Here is a 21454-nt window from a genome sequence, read left to right as displayed (position 1 = left end):
ACCCTAGATGAGGGTACCAGGAGCTGAAAAAGTGAAGTGACTTACCCAAAGTCACAAATGGCATAGCCAAATTCAAACCTCCATTATTCGATAATGTAGAAAGAGTATAGCTTTGAATTTCAGCGAGGCCAAGTTTATATTCCACCTCTTAAGCTTACTAGCTGGGTGACTTTGGACCAGTCATTTAACTTCCCTGGACTCCAATTTCTTCATCTGTAAAATGAGGGGGTTGGATAAGAAAGCCTCTGAGGTATCTTCCAGTTCACTCTCTATGATCTATGATTCCAAATCCAGAGTTCTTACCCCATGATGTCATTGGTCCTCTTTGAAAACGAAGGACAAAGACCACCACCAGCACACGACGCACCTGCAAGGACAAGGGGTTGGGGGAGAAGTGTTATATAATTCATACCATTACAAAGAAAAGTTAAAGGCTGCAAAACAAACCAGATCATTTCAAACTGGGCTTGAAAATGAATTGATGAGTTGTGAACTGCAATCAAGAACATGAGGCCAGATTTTCTCCTATAGATTCCTTATGCCCTGAAGTAGATCATAGGACAATCATAAGAAGTGATAAACTTGTTTGATTACACTTCACAGGTGCTGCTAGGTCCAATTATCTTGGTGCTAAAATACCCTCTAATTGGGTGTGAAATACACATCATAGTTAATTACACCGTACACCACTGTAAAGGCTTGAAATAATTAAGAATGTTTTCATTTCTCCACTGGCCTAGAAAAAGCATAAGCATTTCAAGTTCAAATCCTTAGAGATTGCTTTGAAACTCATGAATCAGCTAGAGATGAATTTATGCAAATTTCTAACCCCAGAATTTTATTGAAACCATAAGCCTCTTATCATAACCTAGATCTTTTGATCTAAGTACAGCTATCTGTGTCTTGTAAGGAGCATGTGCCCTTTGAAACAAAAGGTACCAAGGTATTAATGAAGGTGCTATTTAAAAAGATCATATAAGCCATTAAATGTGACATATTTTCCTGTCTCTAGTTTTGCAACCCGCAGTACCTTAAAGACAAAATGTTAGTTATGGGTGTGTGGTCAGTGGGTAGAGGATCATGGGACCAAAAATTCAGTTAGTCCCCCAAATCTAAGAAAAAAGTCAGAGAATTTATTTCAGAAAACACCACTACCTATAACTGAACTGTAAGAGAAACTATAAATTATGCTTGGATTAACTGTTCACTGGTGACTTGTCAGAAGTAATCGACTCTGCAACGATATTTGAAGGCGTATTTCTAATACAACAAAGATGACTTGCTATATATCGTCAGAAAACAGGTTGTCTAAAATTCAATCATCAAAACAAAAAACAAAATGTGACCTTGAAATTATAACAAATAAAGGTTTGTGATCTCACTTAAGTGGACATCCTATACCTTGATAGAAATCTTCACAAATTACTGTGATTTTTTAAAAAAAATCATTATATTCTGATACAGAACTAAGACGGTCCTTCCAATGACAAACATATAGTCCATTTCTGAGTCTATATTTGAAGCTTTTCCAATATGATAAGATCTCTCAGAATCTGTTTAATGTCATAGATTTGTCATAGACAACATTTGTTTGATGTCATAGATTTCGAGAATCCAAGCTTCCCTCCACACTCGTAGGGTATGTATCTAACTAGGACTTTAGTGAAACTAAAAAATATAACAGTTATATATATATAGGTTAAAATGCAAATAGGATGATTTAATGAGAAATGCAAAAAAGAGGATGATGGCCTTCCAGTATTATAGTAAAATAGATGGAGAATAAGTATCTCTCATTGTTTATTCAGCACAGTCATAGGAGAAAAACTACTCTGGAGCGTTCTAACCCAAGAATATTTCTCCATCTTACTGAGCCCCTTCTCACTCCATCTGTCATCCCATACCACCCCCCCATTCTGACTCTTAGACTTCAACACTTGCCTTTCTTCCCCCAGCCTCTCCCACACTACCCCTTCAGTTTTTTGTATGCTATCTTTGCCCATTAAAGCAAAACTCTTTTTAGGTTAGGGCTTATCTTCCTTTTTACTTGTATTTGCATCCCTAGCACCTGTCACAGTGTCGTGCTACATAGTAAGCACTTAATAAATGCTTGTTGCTTTAATAAGAACCTTGTTGCCCTGCTTTGCTAGACCATTAACTTGAAAGTTGTACTCTCTGACAGACCAATGACAGACTTTCAGACCCAACCATACTTAAATAACATGTTCCTCAAGATCATTCAAATTACTTGGCTCCAATCCCAAACAACCTCCTCATTATTCATTCGATTTCTCAGCGCTCAAAACTGGGAAGGAATACCTTGCCTATATAATGGCACCATGCATTCTGTACACCTCAGTATCTTCTGTTTCCTAATGTCATGGTGAAACCCACCTTTCTAAAAGCTTAAAACCAATTTAGCTAACTCTCAGGGTTTTTAGCTAATTCCTAGATCAACCTGATCCTTATAATCCCATTTACTTCTCTGAATTTTTACCTAGTACCTGTTACCTTCTCCTTTCAGTCATCTATCCCTCTCTGGATTCAGACTAATCTCTCCATCCTAGGGGGACGCTTGGTCCTAGCTTCTCAAACTAGTTGTAGCCCTACATTGGTATGACAATTCTTAATAAATATTAAATCATGCCAACTAACTGATCAAGCTTCTATTATGTGTTTACTGTGATGAGTACGTAATGCGGATATAAAGATAGAAATGAAAACAGTCCCTGCCCTCAGGGAGCTTATTTATTATATTCTATCAGGAGAGACAACATATGGTCATTAGATTGTGAGTTCCTTGAGGGCAGGGTCTGTCTTTTCCCTCTTTTTGTACTCCTAGATCTTAGCATAGTGCCTGGCACATAGTAGGGACTAAACAAATGTTTGTTGATTGAACACGCACATATATAAATGTATGTAAAATAAATATAAGGTAATTTCGAAGGGAAAGACACTAACATCTGGGAGTGTCAGGAAAGGTGGCATCAGTGGTGCTTGAGCTAAATTCTGAAGGAGACAAAAAATTCTAAAGGCAGAGGTAAGGAGGGAATGAATTCCAGGCAAGGGAATGATAACCTGTCTTCAAATAAGGGATGTTACAAAGATACTAAACAGTAACGTAACTAGGGAAACTTTGATTCCTCTGCACAGTTTCACCAGTCGAGACATTTTGGTACGAATTCTTCTAACTTATCTTTCTTTCCCAGCAGAATTTGATTAAACTTAAATCTTAAGTGACACGTTTTCATGCCTCTGTTCAGTAATATGAATTCCAACCCCTGCTAGAATCTGATTTAACAGCTTTTCCCTGAAGTTCCAAATGCACTGATTCACTAAACTTAGCTCCAGTCTAAAACTAAAGTCCTTTTTTAAAAATTTTCTTCCCTGTGTCTCTGTCACTTTACAGAATGAAAGTATTTACAGAGTGAGTGTCATGTTTGCTAAATAGATTCTTGACTCAATAGCTGGGCAGCGTAGGCACTATCAGCAAAGAAGGAACGCACTTATTCTTTGCCCAGAAGTTTGTAGTCAGAGATTACACAGTATTCAGGAGTGTTGTTGACTTTCCCTTGCTACATATTTCAGTTCTACTCTGGCTGCTGTTTTGAAATTTCCTTCAACTACCCTGAGAAGGGGGGAAAAATGTGTAAAAGAAGAGGGTATGCTGTTACTCTTTTATTAATCCTGGAGAGTCAGACAATTAACCTTTTATAATGAAGAGAACACCACTCACCTACGCGAACAGACTTTCACCTCATTAACTTGGTGGAGGCAGAATGCAGCTTTGAAAGCAAGGTAAAATAGCATAGCCAGCATGAGAATATATTCATTCTCTTAATATTTTGTTGGATATGATCTTAAAATTTCTAAATCCTAAGTGAACTGTGTAGCTTTCATATGCCTAGAAAAATTAAGGAAACCAATTCACTGGATACACGTGTGTGTATGTATGTATGTGTGTGTGTGTGTGTGTGTGTGTGTGTGTGTTTTAATTCTCCTCCTTCTCCTATATCCAATTATTTTCCACATCCTCTTTACTCTTCCTCTCCCTCATCATACTTCTTTGTATTAGTCCTCTTCTCCCCACTTAATGTCATTCTAGTTCAGGTCTTTACCACCTCTTGCCCACACTACTGTAAAAAGCCTCTTAATTGGTCTCGCTGCCTCCATTTTCAGCCCTTTTTAATCTATTCTTCCTGTCACTGTCAAAATAATCTTCCTTAGGAACAGATCTGATTATGTCACTCCCCAACACAAAAATCTTCACAGATTCCCAAGTGCCTCTAGAATAAAATAAACACTCATAGGCCTAATATTTAAAACCTGCTGCAATCTACCTCTGATGTACCATTGCAATCTCATGTTTTGTTCCTTCTTTCACTCATGCTAGTAATCCCTAGCTGATCCCTAAATTTGGCCTATCATCTTCCACCTTTCTCTATTCACAATGACTAACCCTCATGCCCACCCAGAGTGCAGTTTCTCCTCCCACCTTGCAGGAGCCTTACCTTTGATCAAAGCCTAACTTAGGTGCTACCTCCTGAACCAGGGGTGGGATGCAGTCTCCAGGCCATAGGTGGCCCTCTAGGTCCTCAAGTGTGGTCCTTTGACTGAATCCAAACTTCTCAGAACATTGTGAAATTTAGATTCTATCAAAGGGCCGCACTTGAGGACCTAGAGGGCCACCTGTAGCCTGGAGACCACAGGTCCCCACCCCTGAATGTCTCCTTTCCTGATCTTCTCAGCTAACTGATAGTTTCTCCCTCCTAAAATATTCTTAAAGCATTTTAAGAGCCTCTTTTTTTACCTCACTACTGACTACCTTATATTATATTGATTTGTATATATGTTCTATGTCACACACTTCCCTCACCAACAGAATGTACATTCCTTTCAGAGACCTTCATTTTTGTCTTTGATTTCTAACCCCTCTTATATCCATTGCTTTTGCTCTTTTTAATTTTTTTTCCTACTTGTCCTATATATAGTTTGTTCTATATAAATCTGTTTGCATGTTGTCTCCCACATTAGATTATAAGCTAATTGAAGGCAGTGACAGACTTTTACCTCTTTTTGAATCTCCAGCACTTAATAATACCTGGCCATAGTAGGCATTTAATATTTTTTTTCTCTCTTGCAATTTTTTTTTATTATATGAATTAACAGATTGTCCTCTTTTGCCCAGAATTCCCAAGAACAAGAAGTATTATAAGGGGCAGGGCTGCTGGACAAATCCAGTCATAAGATGATGAATAATTGAATTATTAAGCAATCAGTAAATTGAAATGTGGCATCATGCAAGGGTTAAGCAAGATATAAATGTAGTGAGATCCTGAGACAACTTAGTGACTCTCAGAACTTGGAATACAAACTAATCTTACAATTTCCTTAATCTAATCCTTCTTGGATTATATTCTTTATATAGACCAATTGTTGAAATAACTGTGCCTGACTGAACAGGGGAGGTGTCATCAGTGGACTTCATTGCTACTTTCCTCTCATTTACATTTGTCAATAATGCGATATTGCAGGGGCAATGGGTGTGCAATCATTTTTTTTTCCCCCAGGAAGGTTAGAGACTCCACAGCATTGCAACAGCTTTGCAGATTTCCACATCATGATAGTTGAAATAGCAGAGTCCTACAAAGGTCATGTCTGAGAGCATCAAGAGACTTGCATTGGCTCCTTTCACCAACTTGTCTTCAAGAATGTAGTCAGTAATAACCTGTCCAAGACCCCAGTGACTATAGAGGGTGAGGACTGCAGTCCACCACAGAGCTCTGGCACAGGGAGCAGGCCCAGCAGCAAGACGCTTATGGTTCTCTTACTAGTCCAGAGCATAGATGCAGCCCTAGAGTTAGAGCAGCGGCTGGCAGACAGATGGATGTGCCATCCTTCAGGATCAGGTGAAGGCAGGTCCGACCGTACGGGCAAACAGCAGCAGAGCTCAGCGCCCTAGGAGCTGGTAAAAGGTTCAACTGCTCAAATACCATGCTGCTGCCAGCATCATAACTGCCTAAAATTTAAAAAATGAATGAATGATCCCTAACGTCTAGGACAGTGTGCAGTGTCCACCTCCCACTCCATAAGCTAAATGCAAAATAGGTGTTTATGGAATTTGCTGATGATTTTTAAAATCAATCACCTAGTATTTATTAAGATCCTCCTGTATGCCAGACACTATACTAGGTGCTGGGAGTGTAAATATAAGAAATGAATCAATCCTTTCTCAAAAGGAGCTTTTAAAGGCTATGTATTGGATATTTTATTTTGGGACATATTTGCATCCCAATTGTCCATGACTAAAAATTCAGTTTATAGAAAAAAAATAGAAAGTGTCCATTCCAACACTTTATTACAATAGAATCCCAGAATGTCAGAGTTGGAAGGATCCTCAAAGGTCTCTAGGTCAACCTACACCTAAATAGGACTGCCATCCACTACACCTCAACAGTCCAGTCTTCACTCAAAGACCTACAGTTATGGGGAAACTACCACTCCATTGAGGCATTTCACTCCATTTTTGACAACTCATTAATAGGATTTTTTTTTTCTTTTCAGGAAGTCTAAATCTGCTTCCTAGTGACTTTAACACCTTGCCTCTACTGCACCATCTGTATCCAAGACAACTTAAATTGTCTTCCATTTGACAACCTTCAGGTATTTTCATTATGTCCCTCCTAAATCTCCTCTTTCTTCTACTCATTCTCTTATCTGCAAATTGGACTAAATTATAGGTTCTTACATTAGGATCTGGAAACTGGTTTTTTTTTATTTTTTAATATATTTTAAATTGCATTTCAAATATGATTGTTTCCTTTCTAAACCTGTGTGTTTCATTTTATGCATCTTAAAAACGAAAGTCTCAGAAGCTGGCCCTGGTATTCTCACTATTTAAATAGAAAAGTTCAGATGCTGGAGATGTTATGGGGGGGTAGAAATGACAAGAACTGGCAACTAATTGGATATGGGGTTTGAATAACAATAAGGAGTCAAAGGTAACACTGAGGTTGTTAACCTTGAATAACTAGAAGGTTGGTAAAGACCTCAACATTTATAGAGATGTTTGGAAGAGGGATGGATTTTGGGGGAAAGATAACAGAAGATGTTCTTTGTAGTCTCAACACACCCATAAGTGTTTATCCTGTGTGACTCACTTTGAATAGGGAGAGTGGGGCAGAGCTCTTACTGACTGGTGATTGCTCTGAAAATATATCCCACATGTCAGTGGTTTCTGCCACAGCCAAGAGGTAAAAAAGAGGTGGTCTCAGGGGGTCAGGAGGTAGGTATATAGGGGAGTAGGGCAGGGAGAGGGAGGCAGATTTCCCAAGGGCACCTGGGCAGCTGCCATTTGGTGATTAACAGCCCTGAGATGTCCAAGGGACTTTCACAGAAGACGGAAGAGATAGAATAGAAAAATGTTAAGGGCAAACGGTAGGTGAGTTAGTGTTGTAGACAAGAGCCACGACTGATTTTCAAGGATAGAATGTGACTCACCCTCCACTGATCCCATTTCCCTTGGGAGGTTAGTCCACTTGTGAATAAGCCTTTGATGAGTAAGACCACAGCCCTCTCCTCACTTTGAAGAACACTTGTCTATAACAATCTCCTGATTCCTAACTGAAGAAACTTAGAAATCTACAGGATCATAGGATTCAGAGTGATAAAGGGCACCTGAAATCATCTGATTCAAATCTCTAATTTTTCCAGACAAGGATACTGAAAATCCAAGAGGTGAAGTGATTTATCTAAGATCAAAGAGGTTGTAAGTGAAAGATTCATGATTTAAATACAGATATTCTGACTAAAAAGAGTGTGTTCATTCCATTGGTCTTAGACTTGGGTCTTTCAATAATAATGATGATGATGATGATGATGATGATTGTTAAGAAAAATAACTAACATTTATATAGCACTTTAAGGTTAGCAAAACCCTGTGCAATTATCTCATTTGATCTTCACAACCACCCTAGGATATAGACACCATTTTTATCACTATTTTACAGATGAGGAAACTGAGGCTGACAGAAGTTAAGTAAGTTACTCATAGACACACAAGTAATAATTGTCTGAGGCTGTATTTGAACTCCAGTCTTCCTGACTCCAGGTCCTGTTATCTAACCACTGTGCAACCTTGCCACCTACAGAGCAGTATGAATACAGGCAAGTTATTTTACGTTTCTGGCCCTTACTTTTCTCATTTGTATAGAATTATGGGCCTAGATAATCTGCTGACAGTCCTAAGACTCATTGAGTCATTTTCACAAAATCCACAGGGGCCATTTTGCAAACAGCATGATCAATGACAGTGCATTACTTTTTAATGAAGTCTGTTCTGAAAAGATAACTGGAAATAAAAATCTGAGGTGCAGGACACATCTGCATTATACCAAATTTTGTGCTGTGGCAGATTATGTTGTGGCTGGTCTTTGATATGTTCTCATCTTCTAAGAATAATTTCAAAATGAAGACTAGTTTTTGTTAAGGAAAACGTTTGAAGGGTTTTATTAAAAAGGCTTCAAATTTTCAAATTAATGGGATTACAGTTAAAAGTGTATTTTTCCAGCCCTTAGTGTTTGTATCAATTGGGGACTTCAGAGAATGCTTTTCTTTTTATATAAGCAGCCTCGTACATGCAAAAGTTCTGAGGATTTTACCAATAAATAATTCCTCAGCCATTGTAGAAAATATAGTCCAGAGGAGAGGTCAAAAAGTATTTTCACAAACTAAAAAAGCACGTTTCCTATTCCAGGAATTCTTCTCCAGGTCAAAGGTTAGAGTGAACCTGTAGAGAGCTCTGGCCTGATGTCTGTCACATCTGCAGAAGGTCCATCTTCCTCTGGTAATGATAAAAAATATAGAGGCTCTGAAGTAATTCACCAACAAACATAGCTGTGTGACCATAGGCAAGTCACTAAACCTTTCTCTATAATATGGAGATAATAAGAACTATGTTGTCTACCTCACATTGTTATTGTGAGTACCAAATGAGATTATAAATACAAACCCTTGCTAACCAACTGGTTGCTAACCAACCATCTTAAACTGTTTCTTTCTCTATCACTCCATCTTCTTGCATTCAATGAGACTTGGTTACCTTCTAATAACACATCTCCCTGGCCTCCCTTCTAGCACCAGCTACACTTCCACTTATACCCCCAACTCACTGATTGGCAGGGGAGTTGGAACAGTCTTGCTGCTTCTGAGCTCTCCTTCTTCCCTCACTGAGGATTCTCTTTTCCTTTGAGGATCATTCAATTCATACACATCATCCAATCAAAATTCTGGTAGGTATCATCCATAGATTTCCAGGACATGCTCCTTCCTTTCCAAATGAGTTTAGTTCACAGATTTTATCTTCTCCCCAGCTCCTGCCCTTATATTAGGGGCTTTCAACATACATTATTTGCTATTTGTCCTTCATTCTCGAGGAGGACCAATGATATTGGGATGCTCCCTCATATACATTTTGATACTCTCTCAAGCACCTTAACTTGCCAATCTCTCAACTAACTCATTTCCCATAACCTACTCCTCTGTTCCCACCACAGCTACATACAGAAATAGTAATGCCATTAAGTTCTCCACATCCATATTCTTGAACTCTTAAACTATTTTATCTCATCATAATGTGTGATCATTCTACTTCTCCTTTTGCCCTACAACGACACACCCTGTTCTTGGTCTTCCAGCACTGAGGCAGGGAGACCATTGCAATAGCCTTCTGATTGGTCTCCCTGCCTGAAATTTCTCCACACTTTAATCCATCCCCTACGCAGATGTCAAATGGGTCTTCCTAAAATACAGTTCTGACTATGCCATTTTCCCACCCCCACCCCATTCATTACACTCTAGTAGCTCCTGATCACCTGCAAGATCAAATATATGAAACTCTCTCCCTCCTTATTTCTGCCTCCTTAATTCCCTGTCTCTCTTCAAGGCTCAGCTGAAGTCCTACCTTCTATAAGAAGACTTTCACACTCCTCCTTAACCTTAGTTCTTTGCCTCTGAGATTACCCCCCAATTTTTCTTAGTTAGAGAAAAGAATGATAAATAGATAGATAGATAGATAGATAGATAGATGTGTAACATAGAAAGATGAATATCTATCTATCTATCTATCCATCTATTTATCTATTGTTTCTATATACTTGTTTGTGTGTTTTCTACCCCCATTAAATTGTGAACTCTTCAAGAGCAGGATTGTTTTCTTTTTGATTTTTTTTTTCTTTTTACCTTTTTGGTATCCCCAGCACTTTGCACAGTGCCTAGCACAAAGTAATTCTTAATAAATGTTGGTTGAATGACTGAATAATAAAATAAATGTCAATTACTACTAATAACTAGTATATATATATATATATATATATATGTGTTATCATTAATAACATAGCACAAGATTAATGATGATTGTGATGTATTGATAATATAACAATAATATATTATTGATAGTACAATATATTGCTAACATAATAGTACTACTAACAATATAACATTATTGGTAACTCAGTCCTATTTTTTTTAAAAGAAGACAAGTTTTAAGGCTGGTTCTACATACTTAAGAGAACATTTTTATAACATTTTAATACTCCTTTCCCCCACCAAATTCATCATCTAATAGCTTTCTTTTGGACAATGACCCTTTCTGAATTTACCTAAGCCGGTCCTCCAACAAAAGTCATCATTAGGTCAGTGCTCAAACCCTTTCCATGTTGCTAGTACCTATCACAGTTGGTACTATACTGGCATAAACCTGATAACCCAAGTTCACTACCAGATCACGATGAGACATCCACATAGGAATTTTGTGGGGTTCTGTCACAAAACAATGAAAATTAAAATTCCTGGCACTTTTAAATTAAGGGTTAACTCTAAGTTTGTTAGGAAAATTCTGCTACTAGACTATGCTTCATGAGGATAGGAACTGTGTCTTATCTAAACTTTATGTCTCTCCCACCACCAAACACTTAATAAATGGAGAGATGAAAGAAAAAAGAGAGAAGGAGGGAGGGAGGAAGAGACAGAAGGACAGAAGGTGGAAGGGACAGTGGAAAGGAAGGAGAAAGGAAAGGAGGAAGGGAAGAAAGAAAAGCAGAATAATGTATCCTTCAAATAACTATGGCTATATGAATTTATAAAAGATTTCATTTATTTTCTATAGAACTAACTCTTGTGCTTGTGCTATGGCTTATGCTAAAGTTGGGGGATAGAATCTTGACAAGACAGACTTGGGCTGTTATCCTGACCTGTAATCAAATGGTGAATCTAAGAGATGAAGACAGGCTAACCCAAACAGAGACAGACAAACATTTCGCTTATCTGGATCGGGTTTATATTACAGATGAATATGGTATATTCAGGAAGACCATGACCTTGAATACCATGACTGAATTTGAAGAAAGACCACCAGACACTCTATTCTGTCATCCACTCAATTTCCACCACTCTACAGAGTCAGGTTCCCCTTGTATTGGAAGCCATCCAATCCTAATTCTGTGGTAGGTGAGAGAACAATTACCTTAAAGAATGGTAACCACACACACACAAGCAAATTAGTGATTATTAATGACTAAGAGTGAAGATTATTCAGTCTCATTGGAATAAGTCAGTTAGTGATTAGTACTTCATGTTTTAAAATCAATTATTAACAGCCACTGTTGTCATGTATTTACAATCCAGGTGTCTGCTTTCTCAGGGTAAGTAAGTGGTTCACAGCTTCTTATCTCAGCTCCCTGAGCAAACTCAAACACACCCAGGCTTAATCTAGACTACAGGATGGCCTGTTTGACTAATCACCCTGATGGATCATTCACATGATGGCTAGTGTTGTCATTGCACATAGCATAGCATGAGATAGCATATGGTTAACCCCTGACCTCCCAGGTGCCCTGATCATGCTGCTCCAGCACTAACCCTCCTCCATCATCACTTCCTCCCTGTGGCAGTTCTGGAAAGAGATCTGTTCCTAAGCAAATAGCAAAGGCTCTGACCCCTTCATGAGTCACCAGTCTGTCTACCCACTTCTAGGGTCCTCCTCTGTATTTTTTCAGCTTGTCAGAGCTCCTACCATGGAGAGTGGTAATTATGATATAAACTGCGTTCGTGAAAAGTCAGGTAATTGTAGTTTTGTAAATCTAGAACTGCTCAAATGGTTTATATCACTTAGAATCATCTGAACCTCTCTTAAAAAGATTTAGCTTTTACCTCAGTAAAAGTCATATAGTAGCATAAGCTGTAGGGGAGTGAAATAAATAACTCTACGTCAAAGTTTTAAAAGCATAGAGGAATATCCCAATTACTCTGACTTTGGTGACACTGAGTTATAATTAATGATAAAAAGCAAGTTAAATATAATTCAAATGTATTTATATTTCACATTCAATTTATCATTCCTAGGTAATGTGGCATAGTGAATAGAAAACCAGCCAGGGGAGTCAGGAAGACCTGTATTCTTGGCCTGCCTCTGATACATGCTAGCTATCTATGTAACCCATTGCAAGTCACATAACCTCTTAGAGTCCCAGACAACTCCCTAGATTACATCAAGGGAAAGAATTTCCATACCAAGTATACCCTCCATTGAGGAGACCACAGATCTAGACAAAACAAAACATTCTCGCATCTTAACAAAAGCCTTATTTTCATCAATTTTTAACAGTAAGTAGTTTAGAACTAGAGATGAAATCTACTAAATGAAATGAATATTTTAATTTATCTGGAGTCTTCTTACATATGCCATCTTCATTCGCTGTTACTGTTAGTAATGGGACGTTTTAGTAAGTGTGTGCTTTTAATCAATGTCCAAAGATCTCTGGCATTGATTGCTCATTTACCTAACTTCTCTGGCAGGGGTTGTGAAGAGAATTCAATGTAGAAAAATCATGCTGACAAAGGGAGAATGTAAAACAATAGGTTCTTAAGTTTTGTTATTTGCAATAGGCATTTTCCTTGAACACCTCCTCCTCCCCAAACCTTTCTTTATAACAAAGAAAAAGATTTATGCAAAACAAATCAATATAATTTACCTGACAAAATAAACCCTGTTCCTCACCTGCAGCTCCCACCTCTCATTTGAGAGGAAGTAGTGTGTTTCCTTAGCACTTCTCCCAGCTTGGGTGCATATCTTAGTTCATGTTGAGGATGTGATTTCTAAAAATAACAACAGGAAGCAATAATAAAATTCAGCAAGAGGCATAGATTCACATTGTCTACAGCCACGATGAAATGCTTTTTAGGCTCATTTGTCTGAAAAGTACTGGGAAGTTAAGGATACCTGGAAGGATTAAGCTGTTTCAGTTAGCACAGTGCATCTGCAAACACTACAGATAGTAGGATGAAAATTTTTATATCAAAGCAAAATTATAGTATCTGCTTGTAATCATTTGCATTTGAAGTACATTTGCCCAGATAAGAAAAATTATAGTAAATTTAGCAAGAGGAAAAAAAAATTCAAAAACCTTTTCATCATTCTCTATTGTTATAGGAAATGCAAAATAAAGGCAAAAAAAATTATAAATAATAATTTAGGGCTTTAGATGTTCTTTTTTTCATAATTGCCTTTTAATAGCCCAAAAGTTATTTTTTTAAATGAGCTTGTGTAAATCATAGCGTGCAAAACAGAGATAATTATGAGTGTAGATTTTACTTACATTTTAACAGATCCATATATTTCAAAACCTGTAGTTTCTAGTTGACTGATACTTTAATGGTTCCTGTGAGCTTTAGCCATCTTTAAACAAAAATGCGCATTTGTTTTGTGAAGTACATTCCTGAACACTTAGATCATTATTAATCATTACTATCCATCCTGAATAATAATCCCCTGGAATTTCCCTCTGACCACTAAGGAAGTAAAGTTTTGACACTTTTCATTTTGCCTAGGGGGTCAAAAAAGTGGCTGATACTCTTGCAAGGTGAAATTAGTTCTGAATATTCATAGTGATGTTCATATGTGCTTCTGAGGGCAAAAGTTTTAGAAGAAAGTTTAAGGGGCAGAAATTTGAAGTGGGCTGACACGGATGCCTGGAAGTTTTATTTATGAAAGCATAATAACTTCTTTCCTCCTTTTCTACTCCTCTGAGCAATAGTTATAGACATTTATATAGTCGTTTAAATTTTGCAAAGCATTTTACACTTATCTCATACATGCATCAAAACAGTCCCATGAGTCAGTCAGTCAAAAAAGCACGGGTTAAGGGCCTACTAAGTACAAAGGGCTGTACTAATGTCTGGGGATACAATCCCTGCTCTCAAAGACTTCATAGTTCTTTTAACTCAGAAGGAAACTGAGACATAGAGAGGATGTCACCTGCCCACAATTACACAGCTAGTAAATGTCAGAGGCAGACTTTAAACCCAAATCCCTTCGGACTCTATGTCTAGTCCATTCCATATCACACCCCACTCTCTGAAATTTGTCTTTGATATTGTCAGTCTCTGCTTTCTCCACCATTTCCCCTCAATTCTTCCTGTCACCCAGAATCACAAACCTCTCAGTAAACGATCTAATGTCAGTTAGCTCTTCGGGTACATGGAAGAGTTTCCTTCACTAATGTCCTGATATCAAGATTCTCTGAGGTTCTTAAAGGTTCTACCAGCAGAGTTCTGGCATTTTCTACCAAGCTGGAAAGGCTTTGAGTAAAGAAGGGGGAGGGACCGGAATGAACACATGTATAGCACCTACTATGTGCCAAGCACTTTGCAAATATTGCCTACTCTGATCCTCACAACAACCTTGTGTGGTAAGTGCTATTATCCCCATTTTACAGATGAGGAAACTGAGGCAGGGGTTAAATCACTTGCTCGGGGTTACACAGCTAGTAAGTGTCTGAGGCCAAGTTTAAACTCAGGTCTTCCTATCTCCAGGCCCAGTACTCTATCCATTGAGCCACCTAGCTGCGTATACATGGCCATGGTAACACAACATCTCCCCTCAGAGGGACATACTTTAAGTATTAAAGTATGACAAAGAGTTTGGGGTCCTGTATCCCCTCTGAAGGGTTTTTGCATTGTAAATGGAGGAGGAGAGAATTCCTAGTAGCCCTGAAACTGCATCTCATGAACAGCCCCCCTCTGGGTAAGGTTGATCCCTTAGGACAACAATTCTCAAAATTTTTGGTCTCTTTTATTTTCTTAAAAATTATTGAGGACCTCTCAAAACAACTTTGATTCTCAAAAAAAAATCCATTGATGGTTACTGTATTATAAAGCAAAATACATTAGTATTATTGTGACATTTTGACCTAATGGACCTCCTGAAAGGGCTTCAGGGAGCCCCAAGGCAACTCAGACTATATTTAAGGACCTATACCTATGCCTTGAGAAAATATGCCCTAGTTTCAGAAAGGAGAGTGCGTGCAGCTTCTTTTCACTACCTACAATGCTACCCTGATCCTCAGAGAGCAGTGACAAAGCCAAGGTTAGGCCGAATCTAGTAAGGTTCTAGTCCAATGTTTTTTAAAGGGAGATGCTCAAATTACGTGGAACTTATATTTGAAGTGACATACACATGGGCTAGTTTCCCATACATTGCATGGAATGTAAACTTGCAAGAGACATGCCAGAAGAACAGAGTTTCCCAACTCTCGTCATTGCATTCTTTGCCATGAGCCATAATGGTTTGAACAATACTATTCTAGTCCCTGAAGCTTCTAGGAATGGAGGAGCACAAATTCACTCTGGGTTTCTTCCAAACACAAGCATAAAACGGGAAGCTTGTCTTGTTCATCCACCAGGCTTACCTCCCATCAATCCTTTTCCCCTTCCCCTTCCCCTTTGTGTTCTCTACCAATCTCAATACCCTGTATAACTTCCCCCAACTCTCTCCCTTTGTTTTTCTGCTGAATTATAGATCAGGAACAGAAAGTCACTAGACATACTTATTTCTGTTAAATATTTTATTACCTCTTATCTATAATATAAAGATACTATTAGGGTGTATAGGTAGGAACCAAGGGTCATATGGAAGTATAGAGAGCTGTAACCCTATAGCAGAAAAGCCCTGGAATCAGGAGTAAGAGGACTTGGGTTCAAATTCTCCCTCTCATGCAACTACTTTATATATCATTTAAACTCCCTGGTCCTTAGTTTCCTCATCTGTAAAAGGAGACTATTGACTTAGATGCCCTCTGAAGTCCCTTCTAGCTCTGGATCTAAGATCCAGTGGCCATGATGGGAGTTGTAAGTTTAGAGTTATGAAATGGAGAGAGTTCCCTGTGTCTGCTGTTTTGCTCTAGGGTACATATCGTAGTTCAACCATACTTGATCTGAATTCTTTACATTCCATGCGATTGGTTAGCTAAGATTTTGCCAAAGGAGATAAAAGGAGAACAATTCAACTTAGGAGAAGAGCATGAGCAAATCTGCATAGGCCTAGATGTATAGATGCATTCTAGTAGTCTAGTTCTAGTAATTACTGGTAATCATTAGTAAATCTAGTAAGTAGCATTCAGGCACAGTGTGCCTGAGATGTAGGGTATGGATGGTGTGTAAGACCCAACACAGCAGCATTTAATGCCCTTCATAGTCTAGCTTCAACCTACCTTTTCAGACTTATTACAAAACATTCTCTGTTACACCCAAACCAACCAATTTGTTATTCTCTGAACTCAGCATTCCATTTTCCAATCCTTTGCCATTGCAAGACAATTGTGTTTGCCTCTAATGTTCTTTCTCCTCATTTGCCTTTTAACATCTTTAATTTCCTTCATAACTCAGGTCAGGTATTACTAACAATGGGAAGCTTTCCCAGCTTCTCTTAGCTCTTAGTGCTTTTTCCTCCTCAAATTATCTTATATTTACTTATTTTTGTAACTATTTTATTACCCTACAGAAGGAGAGATTGTTTTTCCTTTTATCTCTCTCTCTCTCTCTCTCTCTCTCTCTCTCTCTCTCTCTCTCTCTCTCTCTCTCTCTTCTCTCCCCCTCCAAAACTTAATAGAATGCCTTGTTGTATAAAAGCATTTAATAATTGCTGGCTGCATTTAATTAACCTAAGTTTTTCCAGTCATTGTTCTGGGCTAACGAGGCACCATTCTGCACCCTTGAATTCTTTTCCCATCTTGTCCATACTGTATTTCCACTCCTGCTAACCCATAACCCTAGATCATTCTTCAAACAACTGCCTTCTAGATTACTGGCAGGTGGACAAAACCACAGAACAATGATAACTAATACCAATAGAAATTTGTACTCTCTCACCTCAATTTCTTGGCATTGCTTGAATTCACATCTGATTGACTCCCTCCCACAGTCCTTCCTAGCTGTTCTTAACCTTTTTCCAGATTCTTCAGACCCTCAAATTTACTCTATCCCAGCCCTAACAGTAAACTTTCAGATACTTTACTTAGACATTTGAGGCTATCTACTTTGAGCTTTGTCATTTCCTATGCCTCACTGCAAAACCTGTGTCCTCTTTTCCTTTGCTATCTGAGAGGATGGGGTGGCCTGTCTTGCCAAGCCCAACCTTTCTACTTGTACCCTTAATGACATCCTCTCCTACCTTCTCTAGAAATGTGTTCCATTAATGATTCCTCCTCTATTTCATCTTAAATTCCCCACTCCCTCTACTTGCCTCAGCCCCTCTGCCTTCCTGAAGGCTTAGATTTCTTCTAGACTAAAAATGAAAACAAAACAATGGGGGGGAGGGGGAAGAATTCTTAGACATTGTCATCCCCTCAAGCTATTATCCTATATACCTCCTCCTCCTTACTGGGAAATTTCTGATGTAGACAAAATGGTCTACATTCATTGCCTTTACTTCCTCCCTAGCCATTTGTTTCCTCCCCCTATCCCTTTCAATTTGGTCCCCAACCCCACCTCTCTATGGTATCTGCTCTTGCCCAGATCAAAAGTGACCTATTAGTCAACACACTGAGTCTTTTCTTAATCCTTATCATCTATGAACAATGCAGAATGCTTGTCCCCTCCTCTTTGCTTAATGCTTTCTCCACTGGTTGGTCAGACTGGTGGTTTTTTTTTTAATCTCTTTTTCTGAGTCACTATTTTCTTCCCATCCATAATTCTGAGGGGTCTGTAAGTTTTTGGTGCTTCCAAGGTGGTATGATCTAAAGAGAGGCATGGTCACTGCTCTCATGGCCTGCACTCTAGGGACCTTGTTCTTCTATAGCCAAAAGTTCTGGTGTTCTTTGCCCTGGGACTGTGTGTGGGCAATGCAACAGAGTTCTGCATCCAACGCCAGCATAGGGTGCTCTGTAATTTCTTTCTGACCAGTTTTCTCTCCCCCTTGCCATCTATAGGGTGAGGTCTCTCAAAGCTACTGCTGCCACTTTGGCAGCAGCCACCAAAGGCTGCTGTTGGCATTGGCACAGCACAGCCTACGTTACACTCTGGTCTTATCACCACCCTGGGGTGATAGACCTTTCCTGCCAATCTCTTAAGTTGTCTTGGGCTGGAAAATTGTTTCACCTTGACCTTTTGTTGGCTCTGCTGCTGCAGAATTCAACTTGAAGTGTTATTTTAAAGTTGTCTGGAGAGGAATGTTGGAAGAGTTCATGTAATTTCCTGCCTCTACTCTGCCATCTTGGCTCCACCTAATTCTACCTGACATATTTTAAGTGCTATGCAAATGTTAGTTATTTGTTATTGCATACTTTCCAAATTTATTTCCCACTATTCTCCTTTTATGAGCTCTCCATTTCAGGCTAACAGAGCTGCCAAGTGTTCCCTGGTCTTTTCCTACCATTCTCTGTCTCCATGCATTCAAGAATGGTCTCCTCCCTTTCCTAGAATATTCTCCTCTATGTTAGGACTATTGAAATCTTCACCTAATTTCAATGTCTTACTCAAATGTTATACCCTTCATGAAATTCTCCTTGATGCCTCCAGTTCAAAATGATCTTATCAAATTTTCCTTAACCATTTTGTCTTTTAATCCTATCTCATTCTATATCTAATCACACAATTGATAGAACATTAGACTTTGGAAGACATGAGTTCAAAACCTGCCATCAAACACTTACTATCTGTGTGACCCTTTTTAAAGTTTAATTGTAGATATAGATAGACAGACATATACATGTACATATACACACAAACACATATACAATTGTATATATATGTATATACATATATAATTATAATTATTAGCTCAGGAAAGCAGGAGGTTGTCCAGATTTTGTCCTTAGACCATAGTTTGTTGACTCTTGGATTAGAGAGAGAAGAAAAGAGAGTGGAAGACAGAATTTTGGAAAATGCCTCTGTCTGGAAGACAGGAGAAGAAAGAAAAATGTACTGAGGAAAACAAAGATAGTTGATGAAGTAAGAACAGAACCTCCATATCTCAGAAGCAGGAGATGTACTGGTAAATGGTTAACAATGAACTCACCCCCCCAAAAAAAATTTATATACAGTACACTTTTAAGTTTAATCTGCATTAACACTTTCCACTACTTTCTTAAGTCTAAATAATCAACAAAACAATAAATCAAGTAAGATTTCTTGTGTTTGCTGATTTCCGAGGTGTAAATACTCACTCTTAAAATTTAACAATTGCTTAATTGCTCTCACTAGCTCTTTTAAGCTGACTCCAGCATATCCCTCCCCAGGAGCTAGAGAGGGAAAGAAATACCAAGGAAGGTCAAGAAAAAAAAAAAGGATGTTGGTAGCACCAAATGCCTCTTATTCTCATTGGCCACAACATTTAAGCACATCTTAAATATCAATTTATGATAATAAATTTTATATGTCTCAAGTTTTTTTTTCCCATTTATTAGTTAATTCTCCAACCAATGGAATTCATTCAAGTTAATGTCAATAGAAGATCTCCCATTAGGAACAACTCTAGCATGGAAGATTATTATGAAAAATGTTCTATCATGGTTCTTTATGATATATATATATATATATATATATATATATATTATATATATATATATATATACGCAAATCCTAAAAGTAATCTTCTGTTCCAACATTTGGATTGGCTAATGTACTACATTGTGAAAAAATAATTCACCAGATTTTCAATGAATCTGATTTAGTTTTGACAAACGAGAGAAAAGTTGGCGCTGAGACTCTTCCACACCTGGTGTCAATCTATGTGTATTTGTATTGCTTGATTCTGTGACCAAAAGCCAGAACTTCCCAGCTCTTTGTAGCCTTTCAGTCTGCACTAAAGAAAATCTACAAAGGGGAAGAGGGATATGCTCTTGAGTTTTATAACACATTTTAGAATTCTCTTCACAATTTAAACATTCCAACAAGGATATAAGTGCTTTGTGAGAGGAATATTTTAAAGCATTAAAAATTGATCGATACTTTCTTGTTCAAATGAAAAACAGGCTGTTGTTCTAGATACAAAACCAAGGAAATGATGTTTTTATCCCAACACATTTCCAAAAAGTAGATGCAAGTAACTAGATTTAGTTTGGAAGAGAAACACTGATAGTTGTGTTGGCAAAATGCTATAAATCTGAAAGTGGGAAAAACAGGGGATGCAATAATAATTTATGCTCCACAATGGAATGTTTCACAATTTTTATTTAACTAAACATATTTTATACTACTTACACCATGATCTACAGCACCCAACTGATTACAAGGTTGTAAATTGTATGAAGGGCTCTGTAGAAAATCATAAAAGGGCAGCGAGGTACCTTATATTACAGTGTCACTGAGTCCTGGAGATTCAACCAGACCTTTGATATCCAGTTTAAACACAGCAATGTATTCTTATTAATAATGAATAGAGCCACTTATTTCAATTTCATGAGCCCAATACACCAAAGCGGGTGAGATTTCTATTACCCATGACCTGGATATTAGTTCTTTGGCAAAAATCCTCCATTTTTCAAATGTTGAGTCAGTGTTGAAACAATGAGATACAACTTTCCCAGAAATTCTGGCATGTTGAAATATGAAAGAAGGGTAAGTAGTCTTGGTTTTTGTTTTTTGGGGTTTTTTTTTTTGGAAGAGGTATTAAAAATGCTTTGACTCCAGGAAATATTTTTTTTCCCTCTTCAGGTATTAGGAGATATCTTCAGGCAACTGCTGATTAATTGTATAAGCCCTGGCTCAACTTTATTTAAATACAAAGTACAAATTTTAGCATTCATCCAAAATAGGAAATCTCCCCCTCCCACACTCCTCCTTCCCCATCAGCAACTTAAGAAGAAGAACGCATTACTGAACATTAGCATACATTATAATAGATTCTTAGCCATCCAGAAAATAATATAGGCAGACACTTGTTTGAACTAAGTCACCTTATTTACAAATGCTGTAATCTAACAGGCTTCAGGATAAAAAAAAGCTTTGCTTATAAAGGTTTAAAACAAAAAGGGCATGTGACTCTTCGTAATTTTTCAATTTTTTTTTTGTTTTAAATTTAACAAATACTCCCAAAGAAGTTCTTCAAAACAAAATAGAATATGAAAGGCTTATATGTGAAAATGTGAATCTATTTTAAATATAGCTTGCTTTTAAAAATATA

At 37.9% G+C, this 21454-nt stretch overlaps 2 long non-coding RNA genes across 2 annotated transcripts in view; one reads left to right on the top strand and one right to left on the bottom strand.

Moving 5' to 3' along the window:
• Positions 1–224: 224 nt before the first annotated feature.
• On the bottom strand, positions 225–13734 carry LOC144456345 (uncharacterized). Its single transcript, XR_013485428.1, has 3 exons — positions 13653–13734; positions 13055–13152; positions 225–367 (listed from the first exon to the last, which is right to left on the bottom strand). It is a non-coding gene; the product is annotated as an uncharacterized LOC144456345 (long non-coding RNA).
• LOC110217782 (uncharacterized) overlaps positions 3599–21454 on the top strand; it is a 33986-nt gene continuing 16130 nt past the window's right edge. Inside the window, exons 1-2 of the long non-coding RNA XR_002327137.2 lie at positions 3599–3798; positions 6565–6663. This is a non-coding gene — a long non-coding RNA (uncharacterized LOC110217782). The remainder of the gene's footprint in view (positions 3799–6564; positions 6664–21454) is intronic.

Source organism: Phascolarctos cinereus, unplaced genomic scaffold, assembly GCF_003287225.1.
Source record: "Phascolarctos cinereus isolate Bilbo 61053 unplaced genomic scaffold, phaCin_HiC Scaffold_3;HRSCAF=262, whole genome shotgun sequence".
In the NCBI taxonomy this organism is placed as follows: domain Eukaryota; kingdom Metazoa; phylum Chordata; class Mammalia; order Diprotodontia; family Phascolarctidae; genus Phascolarctos; species Phascolarctos cinereus.
This window is presented reverse-complemented; position numbering and strand designations above follow the sequence as displayed.